Source organism: Hylobates moloch, unplaced genomic scaffold (genome assembly GCF_009828535.3).
Source record: "Hylobates moloch isolate HMO894 unplaced genomic scaffold, HMol_V3 SCAFFOLD_16, whole genome shotgun sequence".
Lineage (NCBI taxonomy): Eukaryota > Metazoa > Chordata > Mammalia > Primates > Hylobatidae > Hylobates > Hylobates moloch.
In genome coordinates, this window is record NW_026652291.1 from 12,751,587 (window position 1) to 12,763,880 (window position 12,294).

Consider the following 12,294-nt stretch of genomic DNA (forward strand, 5'->3'; position numbering starts at 1 on the left):
AGGCTCAATTTTCTGAGTGTTGATTATCCGGGTGTTTCATTTTCTGAAGCTTTATTTATTGAACCATGCATTTATAGTTTGAGCATTTTCCCCTATATTTTATACTTCAGTTGAAATATTCACATTTGACTCCATCTATGGTGGGGAGAATTGACTGTGACAACCCTGAGAGAGCAGGTGAGTGCCTGATACTTATGCACTTGGTAAGTAGCTGACGCATGGTTAGACCCTGTTCTTAGGTTTTTTTTTTTTTTTTTTTTACGTGTACTAACTCATTTCATATTTGCAACGGCCCTATGAAATAGAGCACTGTAACTATCATTTCCTATTTTATAAATGAAGAACCTGAAGCATAGACAGATATAATAATTTTCCAAGGTAACACAGTCAGTAATTGCCAGAGCTGGAATATAAACCCAGGCAATCTGGATCCAGAGCCCACACCTTTATTTTTTAAATTTTATTTTACTTTTTGGAGGCAAAGACTTGCTGTGTTGCCCAGGCTGGAGTGCAGTGGTGTGATCTCAGCTTATTGCAACCTCCGCCTCCTGGGCTCAAGCAATTCTCCTGCCTCAGCCTCTTAAGTAGATGGGACCACAGGTGCACACCACCACACCCAGCTAGTTTTTTGTATTTTTAGTAAAGATGGGGTTTCACCATGTTGCCCAGGCTGGTCTTGATCCTGAGCTCAAGTGATCCGCCCACCTCAGCCTTCCAAAGTGCTGGGATTACAGGCATGAGCCACCGTGCCCAGCCCAGAGCCCTCACCTTTAATCATTACATCAAGCAAAATGAATGAATGCATATGTTAACTCCCTCTATAAACCAGTGGTTCTCAACATGGGGGGTGTGGTGCACATTTTGCCCATCTCCAGGGTATTTTTGGGACTGTCTGAAGACACTTTTGGTTCTAACAACTCGGAGGAGGGATGCTAGTATCATCAGGTGGGCAGAGGCCAGGGATGCTACTAAACACTCTGCAATGCATAGGACATCTCCCCCAACAACAAAGAATCCACACCCCCCAAAACCAAACCAAAACCAAACCAAACAGAAACCCACAAAAACAAAGAATTACCCACTCCCAAACGTCCATAGTGCTGAGGTAGTGTATTAGTTCTGACACTGCCATAAAGAAATACCTGAGACTGGGTAATTTATAAAGAAAAGAGGTTTAATTGGCTCACGGTTCTGCAAGCTGTACAGGAAACACATTGACTTCTGCTTCTGGGGATTCCTCAGGAAGCTTCCAATCATGGCAGAAGGCAAAGGGGGAACTAGCACTTCACATGGCTGACGCAGGAGGAAGAGAGAGAGCAGGGAGGTGCCATGCACTTTTAAATGATCTGACCTCGGGAGAACTTACTATCTCCAGGACAGTACCAAGGAAGACGATGCTAAACCATTCATGAGAAACCATCCCCATGATTCAGTCACCTCCCACCAGGCCCTACCTCCAACCTCGGGGATTACAATTCAACATGAGATTTGGTGGGGACACAGATCCAAACCATATCAGGTAGAGAAACTCTTCTCTAAACCTAACCAATACATTTCACATTCTCCAGTTGTTGTTGCTTTATAATCTTAACCTCTCACTCAGTCTCCCATTAGATTTTTCTTTTTTGAGACAGGCTAGAGTGCAGTGGCGTGATTCAGCTCATTGCAAACTCTGCCTCCTGGGTTCAAGCAATTCTCCTGCCTCAGCCTCCCTAATAGCTGGGACTACAGGCACATGCCACCACGCCTGGCTAACTTTTTGTATTTTTAGTAGAGACGGGATTTCACCATGTTGGTCAGGCTGGTCTTGAACTCCTGACCTCAGGTGATCTGCCCACCTCGGCCTCTCAAAGTGCTGAGATTACAGGCGTGAGCCACCGCGCCCAGCCTCATTATTCGATTTTTAAAAAGATTCTTATTCTGAAATTACTCCTTGGTGCTGTTATCTCTGTTGATCAGTTATCTGCCACATTCTCATGATGTCACTTATTCATACCTGGCACCAGTCTCACTAACCTCTGGTTGCGTGGTATGGTAGCAAAAGTCCCAGACATGACTTTTCTTGTGAGAATTCTGGTGGGGGCATTTGATGGAGAGGTCCTCATGCCTATCTAAACACAGGGAGCCTGCCACCTTCCTGCCACCTACCCCTTCCTGCCACCCAGGGCTGTTTCAGTGCCCACCTCTGCTCCTGGTGTTTCCTGTGGGCTCAGCACTTTCTACACAGTACTGTCATCCCATGAGCAGAAACAGGAGCACGGGCACTTCCCAAGGCCACAGATTCCTGCCTTGTTTTCCTCAGTGGAATTCTCAAGTTACAACCCAACAGCCAAAGGGATCCTCTGAACCCAGGGAGTAGCTAATGAGTATGGGGCACTGACTTGGTCTAAGTACTGTGCGAACAAATTTAATCCACAGAGAGACCTTATGAAGTAGGTACTGTTTTTTCCATTTTACACTTGGGAAAAACCAGGCGCTGAGAAACTAAGTAACTTGCTCAGCTCACACAGCTTGTAAGTGGTAGAGTTGGGATTTGAATCCAGGTACCTTGATGGCAGAGCCCAACATATGCACCCGATCCCTACTCCAGGCCTCTCTCAGCCTCCTCCTTGCTGCTGGCCTAAGCCTCTTTTGGGGCTAGCCTGCATCATCACCGTGGCAACCTCCAGTAACCCCTCCCATTAGCTCACAACTTGCAGCCACCCTGTCTTTTTCAGACTTTGAGCTCTCAGCCCACACTGTTGTTGAGGGAGACCAAGAGGGTTATCTCTTGTCCTGTGTTTGCTTAAATATGCCAGGCATCAGGCCACTGTTTTTATTTAGAGACATGGTCTCACCGTTGCCCAGGCTGGAGTGCAGTAGTACAATCATAGCTCACTGTAGCCTCTAGCTCCCAGGCTCAAGTAATGTTCCTGCCCTCAGCCTCCCAATTAGTTGGGACCACAGGTGTGCACCACCACATGCGGCTGATTTTTTAAATTTTTGATAGAGACAAGGTCTCACTATATTGCCCAGGCTGGTCTTGAATTCCTGGCCTCAAGCAATCCCCCTGTCTTGGCCTCCCAAAGTGATGGGATTACAGGAATTAGCCACTGCACCCAGCTGCAGGCTATCATTTTTATCCCATTTCAACCGTTAAAGCCTTAATCAGGCAAAGGCCACGATTTATTCTCAATTAGGGAGTGGTTAAGGACACACTCTGCCTCACTTCCTAGACAGTGAATTCCTGAAGGGAAGAAACAAACTCCTTTTTATCTCAATGCTCAGCTGCACCTGGCATATAAGGTGCACCTACTAAATGTGTTGTGGAATAAACAGATGAATGAACCCCTGATGCTCCCCACTGCAGAAAATTTCGAAAGTATAGCACTCATGAGAGTTGGCAAATGACTTAGGCAGACCTGGGCTTGAAGCCCAAGGTCACTTCGAAGCTATGATGCTGGACCATGTACTTAACCCAGGGTTTGGCAATTTCCCTTGTGTGAAGAGTCAGACAGCAGACATTTTCAGCTTTGTGGGCCACAAGACTTCTCTCATAGCTATTAATATTCAACTCTGTCTTACCTGTAAAAATAGCCAGAGATAAGGTGTCCGGAATTGGTTCCTTCTGGTGGGTTCTTGGTCTTGCTGACTTCAAGAATGAAGCTGCAGACCCTCACGTCGAGTGTTCCTCTCAAAAAAAAAAAAAAAAAAAAAAAAGAAAACTTAATCTTGCTCTGTCACCGAGACTGGAGTGCAGTGGCGCCATCTTGGCTCACTGCAAGCTCTGCCTCCCAGGTTCACTCCATTCTCCTGCCTCACCCTCACCAGTAGCTGGGACTACAGACGGCCGCCACGACACCCGGCTAATTTTTTTTGTATTTTTAGTAGAGACGGGGTTTCACCGTGTTAGCCAGGATGGTCTCGATCTCCTGACCTCATGATCTGCCCGTCTTAGCCTCCCAAAGTGCTGGGATTATAGGCATGAGCCACTGCACCTTTGAGTGTTACAGTTCTTAAAGATGGTGTGTCCGGAGTTTGTTCCTTCAGATGTTCAGACGTGTCCTGAGTTTTTTCCTTCTGGTGGGTTTGTGGTCTTGCTGACTTCAGGAGTGAAGCCACAGACCTTTGCAGTGAGTGTTACAGCTCTTTAAGGTGGCGGGTCCGGAGTTGTTTGTTCCTCCCGGTGGGCTTGCAGTCTCGCTGGCTTCAGAACTGAAGCTGCAGATCTTCACAGTGAGTATTGCAGCTCATAAACATAGTGCAGACCCAAAGAGTGAGCAGCAGCAAAATTCACTGCAAAGAGCAAAAGAACAAAGACACCACAGCACAGAAGCAGACACCAACAGGTTGCCACTGCTGTCTCAGGTGGCCAGCTTTTATTCCCTTATTTGGCCCTGCCCGCATCCTGCTGATTGGTCCATTTTACAGAGTGCCGATTGGTCCATTTTACAGAGTACTGATTGGTCCGTTTTTACAGACTGCTGATTGGTGCATTTCCAAATCTTTAGCCAGACACAGCGCTGGTTGGTGCGTTTTTACAGAGTGCTGATTGGTGCATTTACAAACCTTTAGCTAGACACAGAGCACTGATTGGTGTGTTTACAATCCTTTAGCTAGACAGAAAAGTTCTCCAAGTCCCCACCCGACCCAGAAGCCCAGCTGGCTTCGCCTCTCAATAATACCTTAATCAATGGGTGTGGCTGTGTTTTTATAAGCTTTTATTTACAAAAATAGGTGACAGCAGTGTGCTGATCTATGACTTACTGTAAAAAAGATTGTAGAAGACCACATGAGACAACCCATGAAGGTAGCCCGAACTCTTGTGCTGTAATGTCCTTGAGCAGGAGTGCACATACTCCATCACATTAATTCCATTTAACCCAATTGACTGAGCCTCACTACATGGTACTTGAATGGATCGTAGTTTGTTTTTCTCTCAAGTTCCTTGGGAGGCAACAACACTAAACATTTGAGAAGTAGCATTGTGTAGGAAGTAAGAGGTTGGGATTCTGGAACCATACTGCTTAGGTCATAGTTCTGGCTCTGACACTGAAGACATATGTGACCTTTGCAAAATTAACTTAACCTCCCTGACTTAACCTCCCTCGGTTGCCCTATCTGTAAAGCTTGGGTGACGATAACTGTCTTTCTCTCTTAAAGGGTTGTTATGGGGACTAAACGGGTCCAAATCACCTGAGACTTTCTAAAGATTCCAAAACCCAGACCACATGCACACCAACAAAATGACAATTCCTGGGGGTAAGGCGGAGGTGTCAACCTAAAATAGAGTTTATTTCAGCGTAAAGTGTGAGGATGGACCACCCAGAAACACCAACTCCAAAGGAATGGATTTGGCGTTCTAAAACAGGGAAGTTAAGGTTTCATTTATATAGGTAGGGATAGGAGTTTTGAGCAGGATAACAGTATTCCTACAAGGTTGGCACACAGGTACAGCAATCTGATTGGTTATTGGTTTCTTTTTGGGACGGGAACATTGAACATTTTTTACACAGGGTGTAATAAAGCTGGGTTTTATGTCTCTGGTCTAAGCAAAACAGGGTAACAGAGGGAGGAAGTTATAATCTATAACAAGGTTCATTACTTAACAAGGCAGGAGCTTTTGTCCCTGAAGTCGTTTAATTCTCCCTAGACATCGTTCAATAAAAGAAAGCGAGAATATAATGTGGGAATAGAAGTTGTAAGCATACGTGACTGACAGTCACTTCAAGGCTTAAAGTGTTTTTTCAGTGGTGGGGGTGTTCCAACAGCTTTTCAATTTTATTTTCACAGGGGCATCAGTATTTTTGAGGCTTTCCTAAGTGGCTCCAATGTGCAGACAGGTTTGCTCCAAGAGCTGGTATGATCTTTCGGTAGACGCTTTTGGAATCACTGCGCCCCGAGACCTCAAGTACCTCGGATTCCCCACCTCACTTCAGTGCGCAACTGCTGCCCCTCCAACCCCGCGCCCAGTCCAGAAGCCCCTGCCCGTGCACACTGGGATTTGTAGTCCCTTTGGCTCGCCGGCCTCGTCCTCTCCTCCCATTGGTTTTGGCAGATGCCACGCCCCATAGCTCCACCAGTCACCGCGGCACAGTGGCCCTTAAGCGAGGAGCGGCGGCGCCCGCAGCAATCACAGCAGTGCAGACGTCGTGGGTGTTTGGTGTGAGGCTGCGCGCCGCCGCGAGTTCTCACGGTCCCGCGGGCGCCACCACCGCGGTCACTCACCGCCGCCGCCGCCACCACTGCCACCACGGTCGCCTGCCACAGGTAACCTCGAGCCCCAGCACAGAAGCGGGTTCAGTCCCCGCGCCCGAGGCCAGGGCCTCCCGTCTGCTCTCTGAGGCTCTCGATCTCAGGGCTGGGATTTTCATTTTTCCCGTCCCTTTATGAGTAATCAGTTTCTCACCGTGCGAGGGGGAATTTCGGGAAACAGTGAATCCCGAGGGAAGGGAAACCTGCTTGGTGGGGCTGGGGGTGGAGGTTTCTCGTTTCTCACGCGTGTTGTGGCTGGAAGGGCGCAGTGCTCTGGAGGGGGAAACTAAGGCGCGGGAGGAGACGGGATTTGCTGAGATCCCACAGCCAAGGGCCCCAACAGGGACTGGGGCTTGGTTCCAGCCTTTACGACCTAGGAGCAGTTTAGACTTTTGATGCTTTTAATGTGGAGGATTGCACCCGTGGGAAAGGGCTATTAACGACGACAACAAAAATACCCAGGCTTATAAAGACATCTATTTAGAGAACAGGGAAGCTCTGGTTCTGGGAGGTTTGAGCTGGTGAGAGTTTCAGGACCACCCGCATCAATCTTGGAAGTGAAAGTTAACTGGTTTCTTTTCCCGTCCCTATTTGATTTGAGGTTATACCTACGTGGAGTGTTCTACGCCAAGCATTATAGTATCTGGGGGCTGGAAGAAGAAACTTTATGTCGCGTGCTTTGTTTTATAGATGAAAAGGAGTGCCCAGGGTAGTTGACTAGCCCTGTGGTATGAGGTGAATGGAGTAGCCCAGCTTTCTTTACTCTGGGACTTGCATAGCAAACATTTTCGAGCCTTACTAAGCTTTTTGAGCAGAGATTGTTTCATAAAGGGGAGAGACAATCTCTAGTGAACAGTTCCAGTGTTAAAGGACGAGTATACAGGTGTGTACAGGGGCAGCATCTAACCCTAACTTGTGGGAGAGGTTGAGACTTCGCAGAGGTGGGGAGGCTTGAGTGGAGTTTGTTTTTTTTGTTTGTTTTGTTTTGTTTTTGAGACGGAGTCTCGCTCCGTCGCCCAGGCTGGAGTGCAGTGGTGCGACCTCGGCTCACTGCAACCTCCACCTTTCCGGTTCAAGCGATTCTCCTGTCTCAGCCTCCCAAGTTCTGGGATTACAGGCACCTGCCTCCGTGCCCGGCTAATTTTTGTGTTTTTAGTAGAGACGAGGTTTCACCATGTTGGCCAGGCTGGTCTCGAACTCCTGACAAGTGATCCGCCCGCTTCAGCCTCCCAAAGTGCTGGGATTACAGGCATGAGTCACCACGTCTCGCCTTGGAGTTTGAGGGCTGGGCAGGACCTAGTGAGATGAAGGAAGAGAAGAGTGTTTCATCTGGAAAATAGCATGATGAAGGCAGAGAAAGAGCAATGCTTTTGCACTGGAGTCGTGGCGTCTGGTGCAGTAAAGGGATTTCATGTGGGTGGTAGATTTTTTTTTTTTTTTTTTTTTTTTTTGAGACGGAGTCTCGCTGTGTAACCCAGGCTGGAGTGCAGTGGCACTATCTCGGCTCACTGCAAGCTCTACCTCCCAGGTTCACGCCATTCTCCTGCCTCGGCCTCCCGAGTAGCTAGGACTACAGGCGCCCGCCACCACGCCCGGCTAATTTGTTGTATTTTTAGTAGAGACAGGGTTTCACCGTGTTAGCCAGGATGGTCTCGATCTGCTGACCTCATGATCCACCTGCCTCGGCCTCCCAAAGTGCTGAGATTACAGGCGTGAGCGCGGTGGTGGGATTTTATGAGTGTGAGAATAGAGAGGTACATCTTCCAGGGCTTCCTGTGCTGCTGTGAGAGATTTGGAGTTTGTCCTGAATGTCCAGGAAGCCACATTTACTGTAGATATGTATCTCAGATACTCTGTAGTGTGAAAAAGTGTTGGAGAGAGGCCACACTAAGGATAGGGAGGTCATTGCAGTAATCCCCAGGAGAATTACAAGGGTTTTAAAGACAGTTGCAGTGGGAGGGGAGGAGAAGAGATTTGATAGCTCTAAGGAGGTAGAATACACCATACCCAGCATTAGTCAGTAAGAAATATGTAGAAGTAAACTCTGTCTCTTGAGTTTTCCAGCCGATGACTATCTTTTGAAGAAATGTCCAGCATATTTTTTTTTTAACTGCACAAGTTGCTTTGCAGACCATAATTGGAATCCCAGTTTATCAGGGGGAAGTTGTCACATGTACTGAGGGTATTGAAATCTGAATGGTTAAATAATCACATGATAAGACTCAAATTTTCTTGTAATCTAGGAAATGCACATTGAAACCATAATTAGATCATTGTATATTCATCAGATTAGGAATTGCAAAGTTTGACACTATCAAGAGATGATAAGCGTTTGAAGAAAATGAGATTCTCGCTGGGCGCGGTGGCTCATGCCTGTAATCCCAGCACTTTGGGAGGCCGAGGCGGTGGATCACGAGGTCAGGAGATCAAGACCATCCTGGCCAACATGGTGAAACCCCGTATCTACTAAAAAATACAGAAATTAGCTGGGCATGGTGGCACGTGCCTGTAATCTCAGCTACTCGGGAGGCTGAGGCAGTAGAATCGCTTGAACCAGGGAGCTGGAGGTTGCAGTGAGCCGAGATGGCGCCACTGCACTCCAGCCTCGCCAGAGCGCGACATGCCATCTCAAAAAAAAAAAAAAAAAAAAAAAAAAAGAAAATGAGATTCTCATTCACTACTGGTTGCAAGTGTGTCTTTGAACAGTATAGCCACTAGAAGATTGGATATATCTTAAGATCAGTGGTTCCACTTCTAGAAAATACTAAGCAGCCAGAGGCATTTGTATACAAGGGGAAGGATATTAGGGTTGTTTGTGGCAACACTGTTTATAATGGTTTAAAAAATTGGAAACAGCCTAAATGTCCATTACTAGGGGAATGCTTGTAGAGTGGGTATATATCTTTTTATAGTAAATCGATTGGAAAGAAATGCTAATTTAGGATAGTGATTACTTCGCAGTGTGGGGAGGATGGGATGGGATGGAAGGAACAATTTCGTCTGTAATGTGGAAAAAAGATGAGTGGGTTTATAAAATAACGGAGAATGGTCTGGATGATAGGTAACTGGTGTTTTATGTTATTCTTTGTACATTTTTATAGGTTAATGTCCACCCTTCAGTTTCTTGAAGTAAAAGTTAAGTAAAAATTTAACTTGCGTTAACATGTAGCTGTAAAAGTTAGGCTCAGTCATTTTGGGAAAAGGCTGCAAACTGCAGTGGTCCCAGGTTTCAAAAATAGTAATTTGGGTGAAAGAAAATTCAAATTCCAAATAAGCATTAAAAATTAAAATGTGGAGAAGTTATTAACCGTTGAGCAACGTTCTTGGATTTTTAAATTATTTTATTTTTTGTAGAGACTGGATCTCACTATCTTGCCCAGGCCAGTCTCAAACTCCTGGGCCCAAGTGATCCTCTGGCTTCGGCCTCCCAGAGTACTGGGATTACAGGCAGGAGACACTGTACCCACCATTGACCCAAATTTCCTTTCCTAGAAACCTATGTTCTAACCATTAATAGATTAAAAACATTTTTTGACTGCTTCTTTTGAAATACGTGTTACTTGCTTATATTTTCCATAATACTAAAAGATAGGCCAGGTGCAATGGCTCACGCCTGTAATCCCAGCACTTTGGGAGGCTGAGGCGGGCGGATCACCTGAGGTCAGGAGTTCGAGACCAGCCTCAACATGGAGAAACCCCGTCTCTACTAAAAATACAAAAAATTAGCCGGTCGTGGTGGTGCATGCCTGTAATCCCAGCTATTCGGGAGGCTGAGGCAGGAGAATTGCTTGAACCAGGGAGGCGGAGGTTGTGGTGAGCTGAGATCGTGCTGTTGCACTCCGGCCTGGGCAACAAGAGCGAAACTCCATCTCAAAAAAAAAAAAAAAAAAAAAACTAAAAGATAATTTCCTAAAAAAAAGATAAAATCATTACTCTGTAAAATGTAAAACTGAACATGTGTTAAGGATTTTATTTAACTCATTAATGAGGTGTTGGAGACTGCAAAGTACAGCCAATTTTTAGATTAGAAATACTGAATTGAATTTGCAAATGAAAAACAAAACTGGCCTCTCTACAGAGGGGGAAGGAAGTCAAATGAACCTACATTTGGTAACATGCATTTGCCTGTCTAGACTAGAATTATTTGCATTGCTGTTACCCATGGTATACAGAATTATAAAATAACTCCTATGAATTAGAATTAGGTGACCATGAGGAGTGTGCTCTAATCTAGAAGCTAGTTTGCCAATGAATCACATTTTCTCTGTAGGAAAAAACAACAATAAACTAACCTGAGTAAAATAGATTTTTCTTTTTCTCTTTTTTTTCTTTTTGGAGAGCTTACCCTGTCACTAGGCTGGAGTGCAGTGGCGTGATCTCGGCTCACTGCAACCTCTGCCTCCCGGGTTCAAGCGATTCTCCTTCCTCAGCCTCCCGAGTAGATGGGACTACAGGCACATGCCACTACACCCAGCTGATTTTTGTATTTTTAGTAGAGACGGGGTTTCACCATGTTGGCCAGGATGGTATTGATCTCTTGACCTTGTGACCCGCCCACCTCGGCCTTTCCAAGTGCTGGGATTACAGGCATGAGCCACTGCTTCTGGCCTAGATTTTTCATCTGAGTTAAGATCTAGTTGGATGATGATGATGATAATGTTTTTTTTTTTTTTTTTGAGACAGAGTCTCCCTCTGCTGCCCAGCTTAAGAGTGCTATGGTTTGATCTCGGCTCACTGCAACCTCTGCCTCCAGGACTCAAGCAGTTCTCGTGTCTCAGCCTCCCGAGTAGCTGGGATTACAGGTGCATGCTACCATGCCTGGCTAATTTTTGTATTTTTAGTAGAGATGGGGTTTCACATGTTGGCCAGGCTGGTCTTGAACTCCTGGCTTCAAGTGATCCATCCACCTTGGCCTCCCGAAGTGTTGGAATTACAGGTGCCCGCCACCACGCCTGGGTAATTTTTTTTGTATTTTTAGTAGAGACAGGGTTTCACTGTGTTAGCCAGGATGGTCTCAATCTCCTGACCTCGTGATCCACCCACCTCAGCCTCCCAAAGTGCTAGGATTACAGGAGTGAGCCACCGTGCCCGGCCCTGGATTTTGTTTTAATCCCGTTCTTTAACCATAAAATCAAAGGATTTAAAGGACTGAATGACCCTTGATTAAACTCTACCATCTCATTTCACAGATGGACCGTGAAGGCTGAGAGAGAGGAAGGGTCTCCCCTGAGTTAGTAGCTATGTCTTTTGTTAAAGAAAAATTGCATCAGATGCCTTTTTTTTTGTTTGTTTTTGAGACAAGAGGACAGAGGTCTCACTCTCTCACCTAGGCTGGATGGTTCACTCTAGCCTTGACTTCCCGGGCTCAGGTGATCCTCCCCACTCAGCCCCCTGAGTAGCTGGGACCACAGGTGAGCACCATCATGCTGGCTGTATTTGCAGAGACAGAGTTTCCCTATGTTGCCCAGGCTGGTCTGGAACCACTGGGTTTGAGTGATCTTCCTGCCTTGGCCTCCCAAAGTGTTGAGATTACAGGCACGAGCCACCACACCCAGCCTGTATCCAATGCTTTTTAAAATTTTTTCTGTTTGACACAGGGTCTCACTGTGTTGCCCACGTAGGTCCCAAACTTCCAGGCTCTAGCAATCCTTCTACCTCAGCCTCCTAAGTAGCTGGGACTGCAGGCATATGCCAGTGTGCCACGCATGGGTACTTTTTAAAAACAGCAAGACAGGCTGGGTGCAGTGGCTCACACCTGTAATCCCAGCACTTTGGTAGGCTAAGGCAGCAGGCGTGTCACTTGAGGCCAGGAACTCGAGACCAGCCTGGCCAACATGGCGAAACCTAAAAATACAAAAATTAGCTGGCATGGTGGTGTATGCCTGTAATCTCAGCTACTCTGGAGGCTGACGCATGAGAATTGCTTGAGCCTTGGAGGTGGAGGTTGCAGTGAGCTGAGATCACTCCATTGCACTCCATTCTGGGCGACAGAGCAAGACTCTGTCCCCAAAAAAAAGCAAAACGAAACAAAAAACAGCAAGACATTTTCTTTTAGCTACT

At 46.4% G+C, this 12,294-nt stretch overlaps 1 protein-coding gene across 1 annotated transcript in view; it reads left to right on the top strand.

Annotated features, from left to right (window-relative positions):
- The first annotated feature begins 6,092 nt into the window (after positions 1 to 6,092).
- The window catches only part of LGMN (legumain), a 46,366-nt gene continuing 40,164 nt past the window's right edge, over positions 6,093 to 12,294 (top strand). Inside the window, exon 1 of the mRNA XM_032134714.2 lies at positions 6,093 to 6,249. The gene's annotated coding sequence lies outside the window, so the exon portion shown is untranslated. The remainder of the gene's footprint in view (positions 6,250 to 12,294) is intronic.